We start from the raw sequence: 19,937 nt of genomic DNA, 5'->3' as shown, positions 1-19,937 counted from the left end.
TTTTATATTATTTTAACAGACTGATTGTTTTTTGAATCTAAATTTTTATACAACTGATATTATATTTTTTCACATTCTGACTGATGTTATTAATACTTAGCATTGAAAATATTTTGAAGGTATTTATACTAACGTTTTTCTTTTTTATAAGCCTTTTATTAACGAACGTTCCTTATTTTATACTTTATATTGTTATTTTGACAGACTTTTTTATTAGCTATTTTTCATCAACATAAACTTAATATATTAACTAACATATTGCGACATGTCTATAACGAGTTTTCTCTATATCACCTTGCGCACAATTACAAAGATGATCTCTATTGAATACAACAGCACTTTTAATATCGTTGCGATAACCATAGTATGTTATTTACTACCTTTTTGTACATCCAGCTGATCCAGCTGAAGACAGTACAATTACAAAAGTTTTTATTTTCGTAGTTTGTAATTTTTAGTTATAGGCCGTTGCTATTTCAAATATGTTTACACTATTAATTTATTGAAAGTTTTTACACGTCTAACATTGATAATGACCCGATCGGAGTCGAAACGCCGTTTGTTTTATATTCATTTCTATTTATTTTTATTTTAATTTGTTTTAGGGCTTACTAATGTATTTGCTTAGCACTTACATTTTTGTGTTTTCACTTGGTTTGTGGCTCTTCTAATATATATTTAATTAATTTATTATCTGAACCATTTACATCATGCACTTAAAAAAAAATAAAATGACAAATTATTTTTTTAATAATAATGAATTTTTTTTGTAATAGTGTATTGAATTTATCTGCAAACATTTATCTAATAAAAAAGATAAAAAAAAATATAACCTAGCAGAGCGTGGTTTCGATCCACGGACCTCTGGGTTATGGGCCCAGCACGCTTCCACTGCGCCACTCTGCTGTCTGTACGATGGTGTTGAAAGAACTTATTTAAATGGTGTACTTGTAAAAGATCTAAAAAATAAAAAAAGTTATTTATTTTCAACATTAATTGTGAATATCATTGTTGCATCAGATATTGTAACTATTTAAAAAAAATTTAATTTTTTTTTTATAAAATAATTAAGCTAATAATTAACCTTTAAATAGATAAATAGTTAAAAATTTGAAAAATATTTAAGTAGGATGCTCAGAACATATTCCAAAAAATTTTTCTTTTGCAGTTATACTTTTATTAATATATATGTTATACATTTCTGTTATAAATTTACATTTGTTATATATATCTTATAAGGTAGAGGAATATAAAAATAATAACCTTTAAAAGTTTTAGACAATATTTTTATCTTACTTTTTCAGTAAAAGATTTTTAATAATACATTTTTTCATTTAAATTTTCAATTATCATTTATTATTAAAAAACGTAAGTCAAGAAAAAAATATTTTAATATAAATATTCTAATAATAAATAATACCTTAAAACATAAATCAGAATTTTCATTACGACATATATAAAATATGGAATAATAATAATAAATAAGCCAAATAGAGTGAACTAAAAAATACAAAGTTATAAAATTAAAAAATTTCGTTGTTGCCTAAAGGTACAAAATATTTCCGAAAACTATGCTTAGGGTGCCTAAGACCATCTCCGGAAGGATCTCATTATGATTAGATATAGCCATTTACAGCGCCCGATGCCTAGAGTTTTCCAATGCTCAAGTGTTGTGACTGTAGTATTTTCCAGTAAGGACGTACAGTGTAACCAAAGATAAATCTGTGGGTAATCATCCCGGCCTTTTTCGTGCATCAAATCTCGTAGAGTAACATCGTTTTTATGATTCTCTTCTATGCTATTTCAACTTTGATTATTCGTCTTTGTCCAGCCCACGTAAGAGCATGGAAAAAAACAGAAAAAACATGGATATTACCCTACGAAGTACGAAGTTTAATACACAAAAAAGGCCGGGATGGCCACTTTCAAGTTTCTCTTTGGTGCAACAGTCAATTATTTCATCCTTGTTTAATGTTGACACACAACAAGGATATAATGATTCCCTGTGTGGATGCTTTCCAGCAAGAGACACAGATGACACAGTGTAACGCAATGAATCATTACATTGTTATTGATTACCACTGTTAAACAAAGATTAAATGATCACTGTATTACACTATGCTTCTTGCTGGAAACCACCAACTGTGTCCTTGCTGGAAAACGCCCTCTATGAATGGTTTACATCCAATCGCAACGTGGTTAATCAATACCTACACCACCCCACCTATCGGCTTAAAACTACCCTACCTCTTATTTGCCCTTTACAGAGGTGTACTCAAGAAGCAGAGTGGCGCAGTGGAAGCGTGCTGGGCCCATAACCCAGAGGTCCGTGGATCGAAACCACGCTCTGCTAGTTATTTTTTTTACAGATGCTTACAAAAAAATTTTTAATCTAAGGATCTAAATAACGTAAAATGATTTATATTAAATTTAAAAAATATAAAGAAACAATTTTAATTAACATTTATTATATGTAAGATTTTTCAAACTAGATGTAGTACTGCAGAGTTTGCATTTCCAGAAGAAAAGTGATACGAGTCGAAATTTTTTGAATTTCATATTATGTGCGGATTGTGTTCTAAATGCATCAGCCTTCGATTAGGAAAAGTGATACAATTGAATTCAAATAGAAAATAAAAAGAATTGAAAACAATCAAAAAACAAATCGAACGACACAAATCAAAATATAGATAGTTTATAGGAATCTAACATGATAATAAAATTAATATTTATATTATATACTTCTAGATTCTTTGAAACAAGCAATTTGTTATTAGCTATTTAACTAATTATGTTTACTGCCGTCAATAATTCATTTTAAAATACACAATTTTTTTTCTCTCCTGAACAATTTCATACTATTTACTGTAGTCTCACTTTTCTTACGAGGGATATGTTCGTTTGACACGTAAATATTTCACGTTGCATAATATTATTGTGGCTGTGACTCTGAAATTCAAAATTGAAGAGGAGCGGTGCAATAGCTATGTTCTAAAGTCCCGTAACCCCGTTAGCGATCGTTCCACGTGTGCATACACGCGTGTGCGCGACATCGAAGTGCAAACGACCGGGGATGCCATTCTTTCGTCATTGTCGCTCCGAGAAGGACTCGAGACGACGAGAGTTCAGGAGTTCACCGGAGTTCACAGACATAAATTCGGTGGGTGTCGTGCCCGCCGCAGAGCCCGATCAGTGCCTCGTCCTTCTCCTTTTCTTAAACACACCAATGTTGGTTAACTGTAAACGTAATTTTTACTGAATCCTCGCTTCTTCCCAGAACTAGAATTAGCGGTAGATGAAGAACACAAGTTACAATTAAAGTTAACCAACGTTGATGAAACCGGCTGTTGGACGCTCACGTAACTGGCATTTTCTGCTTACGTCGTTCGATTATACGTAAACGAATTTCTTGAATATACTTTCTCCCGTTAATTATCGATTAACCGGTTGCAATCTGGTTAAGTAATGATAAATCAATTTGGCTTGATATCGACTTGGATGACATTTTCCTGCACTTTATTCACGCGTTCTACGGGATCGTCCGATTTATGTATAGTAAATCTGACTGCACGCGATGTTGATACCGATACCTTTACATGCATATGTGGCAGTACAAAGTTATTTTTTGGTATGCGAACGACACGGTGTTGCCGCGCAACAGCGCGATGTCGCATAAATCATACGTAAATAGAAATGAAAAGAGGCAAAATAGAGAGAAAGCGAATGGCCGGCATCACGCGAGCGGACGCGTGCAATCGTCACCGTAACAATAGCGACTGGCTTACAAGGCGCGTGAATTCACGGCACTCGCTCGTCGCATCTAGTTTTCCAAGGCGGAATATCAACGCGATTGAACGCGTACGAGCGACAGTGGCTCGTAAAGGTGCACTTTTACACATGCGAGCAGTAGACGAACGAACGTATACGTATGTTCGTGCGCGTTCACAGTGAGAAGGTTCCTCCGCTGTCACGAAGAACTTCCTTCGTCAATAATCTATCCACCCACGCGTTATTCAAGGACTCGTCGATTACTTCGTCTGATTCGAATATTGAATCGAGGAGTAGATTCAAATGTTGGATAGGAACACTCGGTGAATAACAATGAAACTAGCCAAATAATATGTACGTATCTATCATATTTACGTATCTATCATTATTATTCATTATTACTGAGAAAAAAGTATTTGATATTTTGTGACTTTAATTATATAATTATGATTAAAAGAGCTCTATTTTTGTAATTATTTCTATAATGTTAGTGTAATAATAATTATTACATTTGCATATATAGTTCTACCAAAAAAATATTAGCACAAAAAATGACTATAAATTACAGTTAAATTATGATAATTGTAACCATTTTCTCTCAGTGAATTTCACTATTATTTAACAATTATGATTTCTATATCGCTGTGTCAGTTTCGCACGTCGTCTAATTGATACTTTAAGTCTTTGGGCTTTGGATTCTGCGATTTGCATTGAAAGTGTCTATCGCAATAGCTTGTTGTAAAGTCGGTCGAAGCTTAAAGCGTGCATCGAGTGCCGAGATCGGCGCTGCGCGATCAGAGCCGCTTCACGGGTACAAATAAACATCTCGAGCGATCCAGGTGCGCTTCCCTTTTAAGATCTGGGATCTGAAACTAGCTCCTATACATACACGCCAGCCATCGTGGCATGCGGCTGCTGCTACTACATCGTTAACACCAACCGTGAAATGATGTATTATACCTTTAAAAATTTTTGCGGAAAAGCAATTTTCTTTAAAAAAAAAGTCTATTATTAAATTCATTTCTTGCAGAAGAAATTACATCAAATTGCAACAAAATATGCGCACATCAAAATATTACGGAAAGTATATATAATGAATTGTAACAGTCAATCCCATAATAAAGAATTTTAAATTTAGTGGAAGCCTTAATAAATATATTGATATATATAAATAAAAAAATATTTATTAAAAATAAAATTTATATAATTTGTTTTTCTATAATATTATATCCCCAATGTAAATTAATGTTTCAAAAATTTTCTAATTCTTTTTATATTCTTTATTGCTGTAACATCAAAAATATTTTGAAACAGCTTTATATAATTTTGAAGAAGAATGATGTCAGTTCCCTCAGTGTGATATAAATTGTAAAAATAAATTATAAAAAAAGAGTATTATAAAAGCACTGCATATAAGATTGAAACTTTTCCGATAACTACATTGAGAAAAATATTCTGATTATACAACACACAAACTACAAATAAAACGAATTCTGATTATATAAATCAGAATTCTGGTTATTGCAACTAAATTTCTGGTTATCTCGATTAGATTTGATAGATTTAACTATAAGTGTCTGATTTGTATCTTTCTTCTAATTGAATTCTACCAAAATTCCAACGTTACAAGACATTTTTTCCACTGTACTCTATGCAATCTCAATCTCATAAGTAGATCATGAGACCTGTTCTTTTTGGCTGAACTTTTGCAACTAGTGTACCTTTCTTCTTCTTCTTTTCTCCTGCAGAGAAAAGAAAGAAAGATGAACTGGTGCAAAAGTTAAGCTAAAAAGAACAGGCCTATTGCTATAAATCGCTAAAATGTTGAATAAGCATTTTCCTCAGCGCGATATAATAAAAAAATATTTTTTATTATAAAAAAGTATTCCATAATATTGAAACATTTTGACGATTACTCAATCTACAATCAACCTCGCGAACATATCCGTGCAATGAAAAAAGTATCTAATTGAAAATGGACAAACCAGATTCTGATAGATAAATGATATTTTCCAGCAAAAGACACAACGTAATATAGTGATCATTTCATCTTTATTTAACATTGGCAAATAATAAAGATGGAATGATTCACAGTGTTATACTGTGTCATCTATGTCTCTTGCTGGAAAGCATTCCACATCAGTTAAAATTCCAATTATCACAAACAGAATTCTAGTAGAGTTAATAAAAAAGTTCTGATTCATCCGTTTTCAAGCGAAATTCCAATGAACCCAACCAGATATTTTCCCCAGTGCAGATCGCTGCTGTAGATCACTGCGAGATGCCGAATAGGCACATAAAGCGTAACAAAGTAAGGCGGCTTAGGTGGCTGCGGCCGCAACGGGCCGGTGACTCCCCCGATGCAGTTCCTGGTGACGTCTGACTAAGCGTTCTATTTCGACTCGCACTCTCGGAGGCCGCGTGACTAATCCACCGCGCGCATACATCAACGCAGGTGGAACTCATCCGAGAATGTCGCGTTTCGAGATTTGGATTAGTAGGCGAGAAGGGGCGCACACGGGAGACGTTATTACGGCATTGTGCTCGTAAACGCCCGTGCACGATCGTTACTCCGCACAATACCTTGTTTTTGTGCAATTTAAACCTCAGCTGCAGATCTCCTCTGCGTGATCGACGCGATGCGTGACGCAGTGAATGTTCCACGGGATGCACAAAGATCGCGAGGACGGTAAAACGGAATCATGCGTCTTCTCTTAAACTTTTAGAGTGAATCTCACTTTGGAGAATGAAATATTAATCTTGAAGTTTGAACATTGAGTCGCTTCTTTTCAAGATTGATTCAATAATGTTCACTCGTTGGAATGAGATTTCAGTCCAGAAAATTTAGAGAATTGAGATACTTTTCGGCACTTTCTATGTCGCCGTGGAGTTACATTACGGGTTTTTTTAGTGAAAAGCGGTAAGGTCATCCGTTGCATGACTGTTACTTCGTGAATAAGCAAATTCTGCGACCGCTTGCCGAGAAACGGAGAATGTGTTTACAGTATCGCTTTCGTCGAGCAACGCGACGGGAATAGGAATAAGTGATCGCCAACGGAAGTTGAAAGATCACTTTCGTTTGTGCTCTTCTTTCTTCTTATCGGATCTAGTGAAATTTTTCGTGGTGGTCCGGCGAACGCGCGTATTCGTCGCGTAAATACGAAATCGGTAGAAAGTTTCGGTTTCGAAAACAAAGCGCACATGGCAAATCGGTATGCAAACTGCGTAGTCCGCCATAGACCGGCACTCGTTACAGCACTTATTTTTTCTCGAAATCAAAATGCGAGATGTGACGAGAGCAGGTGCTTGGAATATTAAATATATTCAATTGTGAACGAGACTTGTGATGGGTCAGCAAGAGTAAGGCCCTGCGCACAATGGAGGAAATATTAGGAACAGGAATAGATATTAAGATTTTAACCTATCAGATACCAGTTACACCGGAATACACGGTTTCTGATAGGTTGAAATCTTAATATCTATTCCTGTTCCTAATATTTCCTCCATATTGTGCGCAGGGCCTAAAGGCCTAAACACAATGCGAGGCAATAGCGATAACGATAGACATAGCGATAGCGATAGCGATAGGAACAGAGGAATCCAACATACGGGAATCCATATGTCAATGCACATAGGAACATAGAATAAGGCGATAGCGATAAATTTCCGACGAGTTGGAATTCTGTGTCTATCGCCTTATAGCCTACCAATCAGCGTTCAGATTTTTCATTCTGTTTATACACGCTGTAATCTCTTTTCACGTTTAATTCCAGTTTCAACTCCTAGTTTGATTATGATAAACTTAAAAAATGGATCATTTAAATTATTGTAATAATAATTACCATACGAATAGTACATTATCGATAGTACATACAAGACATCGATGATAACCAAGTGGAGTAATGAAAAATTCGGTGACAAATTTTTAATAGATCTTGTAAAAAAATCGATCTGCTTAAAAAATACTTAATTGAAAGCAATTTTTGTCCTGTAATGACTTAATGTGACTTAACGTTTTTAGATTACTGAAGCAGAAGAGCATACTACATGTGCGCGATCTGATTGATTGGCCTTTATTTCTTTCGCCGCATTGTGCAACGGGAGGCGATAGTTTATATATCTCTTATTTCTATATTATTCGTATCGCTATACTAGGAAGACTAAAATAAATTTTTTTTTTTAATTGTGATTTTAAATACGTACATAATATTGCGCCATTTCTTTAATTTCATCACTTTATTTTAGTGAATAATAATTTAAATACCGTTGAGATTTTCAAATTTACCAATATGTAATTGTTATCATTTAATTCTTTCATATTCTCAAGAAAAATAATATAGTTCAGCATATTTTAAACTTACTCATTAGCACGCAATTAACACATCAGACTATTAGATAGTGTCCTTGAGTGCAAGAAAAATTCTTTGATGATAAAATATTTTAATTAAATTTTCTCAGGTCATAGAATTATGCTTTAAAATAATATGTAAAGAAAAAAATCATATTATCAATATATATATACTTAGCAATTGATAATACTTTTAAGGCTTTCACGGCTATATTTTCTTCAGAGGTGTCAAAGGATTTGCGGGTTATCGCCGTGGCATGATCCATTGCTAATGTCAATGTTTCTTAGCAATACTTAGCAATTATCAGCACATTATTAGCATGCTTACGCTGAGAAAAAAAATTATTCATTCGACTAAATTAATTTAGTGTCTCTATTTCTTATGTTGGAGACTGTATGAAAGTCAAATATAATATGTTTGACTTAAACATATACTTACTGTTCATAAAAAAATAAAGACAAACTAAATTAATTTAGTCAAACGAACAATTGTTTTCTCAGTATAGGAAATAATAAATACATTATGTGACAAAAAATATATCTAGGTATATACGTATGAGACTACAAAGAAAATTATTTACTCGAGATTTGACATTCGCTAATTTAAAAAAATGTAATACGAAGGGCTACGAGCCAAACAAATTCGAATTTAATATAATAACTAACAGATAATAGAAAAACAAATAATGAATATAAACAACAGACGTTTTAACCTCATTTGGATTATCAATGTTAAAACATGTAATAATTAAAGTTAGCTACACTTTGATTGAAGTCTGCGTAATAAGTTTTTGATATATTTATTTTCCATCTTAGCCATTACTGTTAGATTCTAATTTTAATTATTACACGTTTTAACATTGATAATGATCCAAATGAGGTTGAAACTGTTGTTTATATTCACTATTTGTTTTTCTATTATCTGTTAGTTATTATATTAAATTCAAATTTGTTTGGCTCGTAGCCCTTCGTATTACATTTTTTTAATTTTATATATTTTGAGCCATATGATATTATGTATTTCTTAATTTCTTTTATCATCACTTGTGATATATAGTAGAAGAGTTCATTAGCATTTGAATTCTTTTGCTCGAGTATCTTCTATTGTTTCGAAAAGCAAGCAATGGTCTACCTCAATTACTCGACCGAATTCCTTCGATCCTTACGTTTTCCATTCGTCCGAAGACGGCGAAACAAGCCTCGCCCTCGGCGTTTCTCATTTCCAGTCCGGCGAAGGAAAGGAGAGACGCACGTGTCGCGCGTCTAGGAAAGGACGAGAGCCAGGATCTGAAACAAAGGATTTAGATAGAGGAGAGAGAACGCGGCGACCATCCTCCTAGTCGTAATTTAAAGCACAAGCCGTGTACAGCTGAAGAACACGAATAAGATTTCGATGTTGTCGATCGTGCTATTCGCGAACACGAAATATCTTTCACCCTACAACTGTTTATTTTTAATTCTTAATACACACGATTTTCTCATTCTTTATACTATACACAATGAGTCATTTGTGTTTCGGATTAATTTTCGTCGCTTTAACGTATATAAATTAAATGAGAAAATTATTAAATAATTCTTACATATACTTAACATCTTTAGAAAATATTTATAAGGTTGTTGTGTTGTATTTAAAAGTTGTTAATATAAATATAATATATATTATAACTAATTACTTGATGCTCCTAGTTTTTCGAAGAAAAGAAATGTAAAAGACATGAATGATCCAATTGTGTATACTAAGAGTTATTATAGATATAAGAATATTCCTGGAATAGAATTACGGGAAAAATAAAATAATTAACTAATTAATCTAGTATTGTAAATAAAAATCCTGTACATTGAAGAATTAGCAATTAACCCTCTGGAGCCTACGATTACCACTATCAAAATGGTTAAGGGGGAAGCACAAACCTTTGGGTGACGTATAATATACAGAGTACAAGAGAATAAACCAACTAAAGAGAGTCCTTTATGGCCGGTAATATTGAATTTCTGAGGGGAAGGAAGGGGATAATTAATTTTCTCAACCTTTTTCTCAATCCTTTGAACCATGTTCTTTTAATTTCTACATGACAAAAGTAGCTACTCTGATATTATTTTTAAAATAAAATTATTAATAAACTTTTCCATATTTTTAAATTCTCAACAATGTCTTGGTGAACATACAATTATATCGCGATATGATTTAAGCGTTTTTGAAGTATTGTTGATCGGAGATAACATTTTAAACATCTTAGGTTTTAGATTTAAAAAAATGATTTTTTATTCAAATAAGACAACACAGAGATCGTTCTGTTCGAACGTGTAAAAGAACGCTAATTGTGTACTCGGATACGAGATCTTGGGATTGTTTTATAAAAATTGTACCATATCCTTCAAGCAATGCAGTATTATTTGTCAACAAAAAGAAGCCCCAATTAAATACTACATTTTTGTGAATTTAAATTTTTTTTTAAATTTTAATCTAAATAACATTTTAACTTTTCACAAGATATGGAATTCCACACCTTGGATATTTACAAGTAGATGTTTATATGGAAAGCTCCATACATTTCATACTGATATCATTGGTTCTGTAAATGAAATTTAGGTGTAATTTAGAGAATAGCAATATTTAGCCACTAATTAGAAGGTATGAATGTGTACAGAAATTGTAAATCAAGTCTTTGGCAAAAACTGAAATAATAAAAAAAATCTCTTTTTTTTTAAGACTATCTTCAACAATATCGATCGAAAAGAGGAACGATGTAACCGTATTTAATCCGTCCACTTTAATAAATTCCAGCGGCGCATAGCCATATTAGTATCGTGAAGGATATGGATATGGCTGATATACTTTTTTTATAGTATCGCGGCGACGGATGATGAATACGCATTTATCAACCGATTCGGATCTTACACGGGACTTTCAAGCGTAACGCGAGATTATCCTCCCGTCTTCGGCTTCGCGTTCCTTGTTCCGCTCTCGCGGAACCTACACATCGTACATGCATGAACGAAGGTATCGTACCGTATATATTTTCGCGCGGGGCTACCGTGCTCCGGAGATCTCCAACAAAGAACCTTTAAAGTCCTACGCTCCGACGATGGCGATTGACGCGATCCACCGTGAAGTCTGCTTGCCGCCGCGGCCAACAATGACGGCCGTTCGGCTTCATTTAGCGAGGAACAGAAAGTGACGAATTGTTACGGAGTTAACGAGATAGGTCGAGGATGAGAAGAAGGTAGGTATGTAACGGCCGTAAGAAAACGGGAAGTCGCCGCGGGAAGCCTCATCCTCCTCCTCTTCCCTCTTCACCTTCCCGCCGCCATCACCTCGTAGTCCTCGTTCGGCCTCGACCCGTGCAAAAGTTCGTCGAGGTTGCCGCGTACGAAGCGGCCCGAGGACGGCCGAGGCGAGCCGAACGCCGCGGACTACGCTCACCCGCCGGCCGTATCGGCCCGATTGGCCGTAAACGCCGAGTAGGGACGAGTCTCGCCGAGCCGCGGCGTAAACGGCCGAAGTCGCGGCCGCGAACCAAACAATCCTGCTCGCTCAGTTCCTCACGGTAAACCGGCTCGGTCGGTTCTTACGATTCGTCTCTCCGCGCTCCTGTCTCTCTCTTTCGCTATCTATCTCTTTCTCTCTCTGTCTCCTCTCTCTCTCTCTTTCTCTCTCTTCTGCGCTCGCGCTGACGGAGAGCGTTCTTGATCTCTCGTGCGCCTCGGATTCTGCGACTAACACAACGCCAGCGGCAGTGATACTCGGGTTCCATCGGTGCGGCGAGAGATCGTGCGCTTCGTCGTCGTTCCGCGCTTCCTGCACCGCCGGATTCAAGTGCGATCGATAAGTTGGTTTTGACAAGCGCACGGACCCGGTGAACCGGCCAGCCGCCCGCCCGCCATAACTTCCCGTCGCACCTCGCACCGCGTCTCCGCAGTGAGGATCGTTGGATCGTCCGTCTGTGGATTACGCGACGCCAGGAACCTCTCTCGCAAGGTAAGTCGAGATGCTCGGATAGCCGGGAGTGCGCATGATGTATCGTTTCTCCTCGTTGTTTACTCAATAAAGGATAAAATGATACATGACTTAATATTGAAGGATAAAATAATACATCGTGCGCATCATACGTGAAACGCAATTCCCAGCAACCTTGATTGCACTTGTTGGGACGACAGATCTACGAAGTCGTATTGACCTTCGAACAAGATGATTAACCGTCCCGAATTTTGATAACACACCAATTTTGATTTTTGGCTCTCTATAAAAGCATTCCGAAAGAATGCCATTTATCCTGATTTATCATATAAAGTAAATTGATATAAAATTTAGTATATTTATATAAACGCAGGAGTGGTCCCGATATTTTAAGGTTGACGTTCCAAAATTGGTGAATCAAGAGTTTGTGTTAGTCTGGATCTACAATAGGCGTTTTAAGGCATAAGAAATTGACCAATTACAATGGAATGCCAGGAGAATAATTAATTGTGATGCGTCCGTTCCTTATGGCTTAAGACTTAAAAATCTAAGGTTTGTTCGCGTCGCATGCTCTGATATGCTTTAAAATGCTCCTGCTATAGCATTTATTCACTCTAACGTGCTCGTTGAAGTGAGTAGAAGCTATAACAGGAGCATATTAGAGCATGTTGGAACATGCGATGCGAACAAACCTCTATCGTAGATCCGGGACTACCTCTAAGTCCGGATCTACAATAAGCATTTTAAGCCTTAAGAAATTGACCAACTACAGTCAAATGCGAAGAGAATACTTGATTGTGATTCGTCCATTTCTTATGGCTTAAGGCTTAAAAATCTACCCAGGCACACAGCACTTCATGTTGATGCTTTGTAGACAGTCACGCAATTTTATAATTCTTCAAATATAATCGCACACACAATAATCTTGCTGACATATGCGTCTTACTTCTTCTTCGCGTGAGAATATGCAGAATACGAAAGTCCAAAAGAATAACATAATAACATAACATTCATGCGGCAGCAGTTCATGTGGTAGCAAATCGTAAAGTACTAATAGAAACAGATATCGTGCAGAAAATATAAAAATACTTCGTGATTGGTTGAATTTTGTGCCGCATGAACCACTCAATGTGACATAGGCCTCAGCCGAAAGAAGAAGACAGATCCGTGAAAAAAAATCGCACGCGAGAGTTTAGAAAGGCGTACTACGCCGGCGGTCGGGGCGGGTGGACGGGCGAGTGAGCGTGTCTACGTTCCGGGAAGAGATCGTAAACGCGCCGAGAGATCGTACGCAATTCTCGTCTTAGCGGCTACCGTGCTGCGCCCTCCGCGTCGCCGTCTGACCCAAATCCGCTCTTAATTCGTTCGTCCGTCTCGTCGAGAATCCCGGTTAGTACGATTGGTCCACGAGAAGTATAAATGCGATTGTACTGCGGCGCCTGAGGGTGTCTGGCGCCGTAGGCGTGTGGCGACGAAAGCGCAGACGATGCTGTAAACCTCTGTTTTATCTCCGTCTTTATTTTATCTCGAATTCTTTTGTTGCGGCGACGTTTTCTCTTGGCAACGAACATACTCGTGGAAAGGAATGTAGAAAAGTTTTACGGTAAACTAATTGGATAATTGATTAATATCACCACGTGATGAATGAGATGTTTCTGGACGATATTCGTATTCTGATTTTAAGCTAATATTGTGTGTTGTACGACAAATTTTTTAAGCCTGTTGAATAGCTAAGTATAGGATAGATAGAGAGATCCTCCCTCTCTGTCTTGCAGTCAATTAACACGCTTGACAAATTTTTGTTACGATAAAAACGACATTTTTCTTTCTTTCTTTGTAATGTAATCTTACATATTGTTTAAACCCAGTTTTTAAGTGCATGTAATAAAGTGTTATTACTGTTATTACAGAACACTAGGTTCTTTTTAAACGAATTTTTCGTGTGTACAATTTTTTCTTTTTCTCTTCAATGTGATTGAAAAAAAAGGTAAAAGATAAAACGTGCAAGAAGTTCAGTTAAAAAGAACAGACCTATTGTAGCGTTGGTTACACTTTTTACACTCATCATCTTCACTTTCTCTCTCTTCAATGTCCGAATATATATACGTTTATCTCATTTTAAATACAAAAATTTGTTGAGACTTCAAATAACATGAACAGACCTAATGTTGCAGCAACATTGCAACATTCCAGCAATATTGCAGTAACATTGCAATATTTTTGAAGTGCTCTATGCTTGTATATTTAAGATTATTTTAAATTAATCCAGGATAACAATCATGTACTTACCTTTTCTTCTAAAACAAAAACTGGAAAAGTAGAAATTTTTATCATTGAAGATAATTGCAAAAATTTTTACGGTTTAGTCTTAAAAAAAAGTTCGATCGCTAACCAAAACTAAACTTGACAATCACTATCTGGGTAAAAGAAAAACTTTTCCTTAGGGCGTAAACATAAAAAGCTCCATTATCTTCCAATTTTTCACTTTTCACGTTTTCGCCTTAGGAAAAAGTTACATGATCGCTGGACATTAATGATTACAGCAACGAATAATTTGGAAGCGAAAATTTTAAATGGTTGTATAATCTGTACGATTAATACTGTAAAATTATAAATATTGATATTTTGAATTGTAGATTAAAAAAAAACTTAGCTTTTCTCTGTCAATCGCTGTGAGACTAAGCTTTACATTCTATATTTCAAATAGTACTTTTAGCAATTAATACTTTTTACAATTAGGTAATATTCATAGCAGTAATTGAGGATTAAAATTCTAATCAGACTCTTCTTATTTTTTTTAAATTTTAATAAAGTGAGGCCAACTTCACAGAGATATAGCGATATGTATACTAATTTAATGAAATTATGATTAATCGAATACGATCGGAAGCAACTTTATTATTTGACCAGAGTATCGATCATGTAACTTTTTCTTTAGAGCGGAAACTGTGAAATAAAAATGTTCTGTATGTACATATACATACATACAAAAAATTTTGAAACATGATTGATTACGGAATATCTCCCAGAGATATTCTGTATTTTTGAAAAACATCACATGAAAATGTACGAAAATACTATAATATTCATCACGTATATTATAGATTTTCCTAGTATTTCGTATGCGATATTCTTCGAGAATCAGACCTCTGCTATAAGATAGGTGCACATAAATTCAGAAGCATGACGCTCGATTTTCGGTCTCTGAATACAACGGAATCGCTCACGGTTGCGACAACACGGACCCGATTGCGCCAGCAATTCAAGTTAAGCAAGCTCGGCTAACTGATTCGGCAATCCTTCTTTTGATTATTACCCGCATAGATGCGAAATTGCTTACAAAGAAAAAGAGAAAATTTATTCGACCAAAGTCAACGTGCTAAATAACGCTGACAACACAAGCAACGCGGACATTTAATCCAACTGCGCGTACGAGCGCCCGTTGTTTACTCGACGCCGTATGGATGACCACTGGTCCGAGACTGTATGAGATATCAACGCAGATGTTATTACGTGGCTAATAATTAACGATGCAGATTGGACGGATGGTCTCCTTGTGCGTGGCTTTGGTTGCGTGCGATGTCGTGCGAACGTGTTTCCATTAGCACAACCGGCGCTCAAGTGTTTCGCGTGTTATTTTGGCGTGTTACATAATAGACTCCATTAAACCGGAGTTGATTTATAACGGCACGGTTTGCGAAATAATTCCGCAAACCGCGACACACGCGAGCTTACCAATATTCCACCGCGATGTTTCTCATCGCGAAAAACGTCATGCATGCCGAGAGCTCATATAATTAAATCTAATCAGGATGATGGCATAGACTTTTTTAGAACTTTTTTAGGTACTTGAATAACAAACATCCGAAGAATATCGTAAAATGTTTTAAACAATCTTTAAATAATTAAGATGTGTTTTATAGATGTATGTTAGACTCTTTATTGTATTTCTCATCGCGAAGAACGTCATGCATGCTGACAGTTCATGTACGTTTAAGATAAATTTATAATCAGAATGACAGTGCTATTTTAGAACATAAGACATAAAAAACATCGAAAAATATAATATCTTTTCAACAATCTTTAAATTTTTTAAATATATTTTATTTAGATATATCCTTTGGACTCTTGTATTTCTTATCGCAAAGAACGTCATGTATGCCAAAAGTCCATATATAGCCTAATTAATTCTAATCAAAGTGACAGCACAGAGTTTTGTAGAATGTAGGTTTTTTTAATAACAAAGATCCGAAAAAAATAGTCTTTAAATATTTAAGATTTATTTTAAACGGTTTTTGAATTCTTGTGTTTTTCTCATCGCGAAAAATATTATATGTGGTGAGAGTCCAAAGGTATATGATAATTATAAATCTATATAGAATGATAGCGCTAACTTTTTTAAAAATGTAAACACATCGAATAATAAATATCTGAAGAATATCGTAAAATATTTTAAATATTTAAATATTTAAATTTTCAAGATACATCTTTTAGGCTGTCAATCAAATTATTAATACAATCAATCTCAACTGGATTAAAATAAACGCATAATACGAATTTATTATCCCGTAAATAATCAGATGGAGATAAGACTTTCTATATTTTTTTCTCAAATCATGTTTACATCTTCATTTGATCTAAGAGTTTGGTATATTCACTTGAATATTATTCATCATTTTCTCGCTGCATTGGTAGAAAGAAATAGCCCGAGGACACTTCAGATATTTAATAACCTGTCTATCTTGTATCAGATAAAATATCTCGGCGTGTCTATCGCCAAGTTAATATTTACATGACGATGACGAATATCGTACGGTCTTTCTCCGTAATCTGACTCTGTACAAAATTTATATTATTACGACATTTATGACGCAAGCGTCGATGACTCGTTCGATTTCCGCAGCAATCCTCGAATTGTCTCCCTCGAAATTCATCGTGATAATTTTGACCGCGGAATCTTCGAGTCTAACTGCACGTTGTGGCGTAGAGTTTATCGATCAGCGCCGGTGAAAGTAACGCTTCTTAGTATTTGATACAAATTTAGAAAGCCGACGGTGCCATCCGCGTTTCAATGTAAATGATACTTCATTGCTGTTTTATTTTAAAAATTAGGGCTTTACGAATATATTCCGGATATGTATGTGTATGTGTGTGAAAGTCTTTCGCACATATATATATCGAAGTCTTAATTTACTTCTCTTACATTTCTAGTGTTAAAGCCGACAGTCCTATCCGCGTCTCAATACAAATTGGCACTTCCTCGCTGTTTCACTTCAAAATTTACAATTTTATGGATATATTCCGAATATATGTAAAAGTTTTCCATATGTATATCAAAAAATATTAAAGTATAATGTTCATTTTTATCAATAGATTAATTCCAACTACTTTTTACGATTTATTTATTTCTCGTTTCGAGAGAAAAAGATAAAGAGTAAATTAACCAAAATTAAAATTAATCTACATTATACATACGTATATAAATACATATAGATATATAAATAATATAAATAATATAAATATATATACATATAGTAGTAATGGAGATAATATGCCCTTAAAATTCATAGACGAATTTATTCGCTTTCCATGAATTTTAACATGGTGGTTTTTTTAGTATTCAATTACATATTAGCATATATAATACAGCATTAGTGTACCGACTGTGCGTCGTATGTAATATATAATTTCTTTTTCTACAAAACTTGCTCAACTCTATTCGACGATCATCCTGTAGCTGCATCATTAAGAACGAATCTCAGGTTTTTATCCAGCACCGTAATAGACCCGACTTGCTGCTCTACATGCGGAACACAGGTGGAGGAAACGCGTTGCTTCCCGTTCTTTATATCCCAACACCGGAAATCCCAACAATCGTAATGCGCGAGTAGGTAGAGACAGGAGAGGATGACCGTCGGTAGAAATCGATGATTCGCTTTAACTGCTTATTTGTCCGCTTTTGATAGTCACGGAGGAAGTTGGCTGTCGCGCTTTCACGACCATTGTACTATACTTTCGTCGGCATTGATAATTCCTCAAAGCTGAGACACCTCCATTTAAAATTATTCGAGGAGACCGCAGAGGAGGTCGATGCACTAGCATGACCGTGCAGGGACGTTCACAAAATATATTGAAAAGGCGATTAATTAAACGTGCGCTGCAGTACATAGACTGACTCGTCGGTTCCTGGATGGCAAAAGCGCTAATAGACTTAATGTACTTGGCAATTATTTCTTCTTATCGTAGTCTCGTCAGTCTCGAGCAGTGCAGCCGTATATCCGCGCGATACGGTACGGTCACATTGTAAACGAATCAGTCGTTGCGCTCGAACGTAAATAACGACTCACTTTTTTCATATCCTGTTATGAGGATTCGAATTCACTTAATGTGTTAATCCTGCTGCTTTACATAGAAAAAAATACTGTATGTAAGTAATTAAGTAATCATTATTTGATTCTAGTATTTCAAAAGTTTATATATCTATCTGCAAATCCATCATAAGTTTATTATAAGCATCAAATTTATTCAAAATATTTTCTCAATAAGTTTAATACTTTAATCAAGAATTTAATTAAAACAAATTCGATTTGCTTGCTATATAAAGTTTGGTACTATATATAAATTCCTTTGATCAATTTTATATTATTCTTCAAAAGAAAATTATTTCTTGTTTTGAGTACGTAATTATAAATTTTTCTAATATTTGTAATAAGTATCTTTTAAGATTATAATCATTATTTAAAAGGAAGAAAGTAAATTGAACAATCACTTTTCTTAGCGATAAAATATTTTTCTGTGTATATTTTATTTTACCTAAAATGTAGTTAATTTTCTTATTAATATTTTATTTAAAAACTTTCTATAGTATTTATGATGATTTATGTAAGATCTTTTCTCTGTGAAATTTTGTTTATTTTCTAGAGCTTTTTTATCAATATATAGATAGAATTAACTGAACATTGCAATAGCCAAATGTGCGCCCGCTGTAAAATAAGAGATGCTATATAGGAGACTTGTTTTGTTTCTCGCTGGCATCTCATTGGTAATTTAATTTTAGCAGGAGACAAAATCACTAATGTTAATGAGACAAAACAAACCTCCTATGCAGTATCTCATTCTACTACAAGTGCTCGTTTGATTATCGTAATATTTAGTCCATTTTATATATCAATATTTTTGAGGATATTAATTCAAACGATATAATCATATAATAAATTTGAACAGGGGCTTAATTGTGTATCACATAACTTGGTGAAAATAAAAAAATGAGCGAATTTATATATATATATATATATAAGAATATAATTTATAATTTTATTGCTCAGTATACCATAATGCCTAATGAACTTGTTCTTTATTTTTGTAATTTTTACCAACATACACAACATCAATCGAATTGCAGAATAGAAGGATTATAAAGCATTCTCTTATGGACAAAGGTTTCATACGCATACTTTATTAATTAACGAAAACGTGATGCTAACGATCGATAACCGATAAATGAACACAGGCAAACTTTAATTGAAATTAAAGTATCTAAATATAGATCAGTCGAGTATAGTAAATTAGTCGATAGATATCAACCAGTATATGAAATTATACCTCATTATAATTACTCGTTCACATTTGCATTTGCCATTTTCTCTTAGTTTAGAAAACCGGTTCATCGTCGCCGAAGTATGCAGGCAAGCGACGAGACGTGAGCTCGCGCTTGTCTGTCTACTTTCTTGTTATCGCCGATTTGAGCCATTCTCGACAACAACGAGCGATGGATGCCGCGAAAGATGATGAAGGTTCGCATCACGACTAACTTTCTCTGCGTCGGTGGTACTGCCATCAAGTAGATTTCCATCCAGCACACCT

General features: G+C 34.9%; 1 protein-coding gene and 2 non-coding genes across 6 annotated transcripts in view; 2 read left to right on the top strand and 1 right to left on the bottom strand.

Moving 5' to 3' along the window:
- Window positions 1-834: 834 nt before the first annotated feature.
- TRNAM-CAU (transfer RNA methionine (anticodon CAU)) lies at window positions 835-906 on the bottom strand. Its single transcript has one exon. It is a non-coding gene; the product is annotated as a tRNA-Met (tRNA).
- A 1,375-nt stretch (window positions 907-2,281) lies between these two features.
- Window positions 2,282-2,353, top strand: TRNAM-CAU (transfer RNA methionine (anticodon CAU)). The gene has a single exon. It is a non-coding gene; the product is annotated as a tRNA-Met (tRNA).
- Window positions 2,354-11,668: 9,315 nt separating this feature from the next.
- The window catches only part of smash (smallish), a 72,548-nt gene continuing 64,279 nt past the window's right edge, over window positions 11,669-19,937 (top strand). For all 4 annotated transcript variants that reach the window (XM_018522040.1, XM_018522038.1, XM_018522039.1 and 1 more), the window contains exon 1: window positions 11,669-12,095. The gene's annotated coding sequence lies outside the window, so the exon portion shown is untranslated. The remainder of the gene's footprint in view (window positions 12,096-19,937) is intronic.

The sequence above is a fragment of the Trachymyrmex cornetzi genome, unplaced genomic scaffold (genome assembly GCF_001594075.2).
Source record: "Trachymyrmex cornetzi isolate Tcor2-1 unplaced genomic scaffold, Tcor1.1 scaffold127, whole genome shotgun sequence".
In the NCBI taxonomy this organism is placed as follows: Eukaryota; Metazoa; Arthropoda; class Insecta; order Hymenoptera; family Formicidae; genus Trachymyrmex; species Trachymyrmex cornetzi.
The sequence above is the reverse complement of the archived record's forward strand: the minus strand, read 5'-3'. Positions and strand labels throughout refer to the sequence as shown.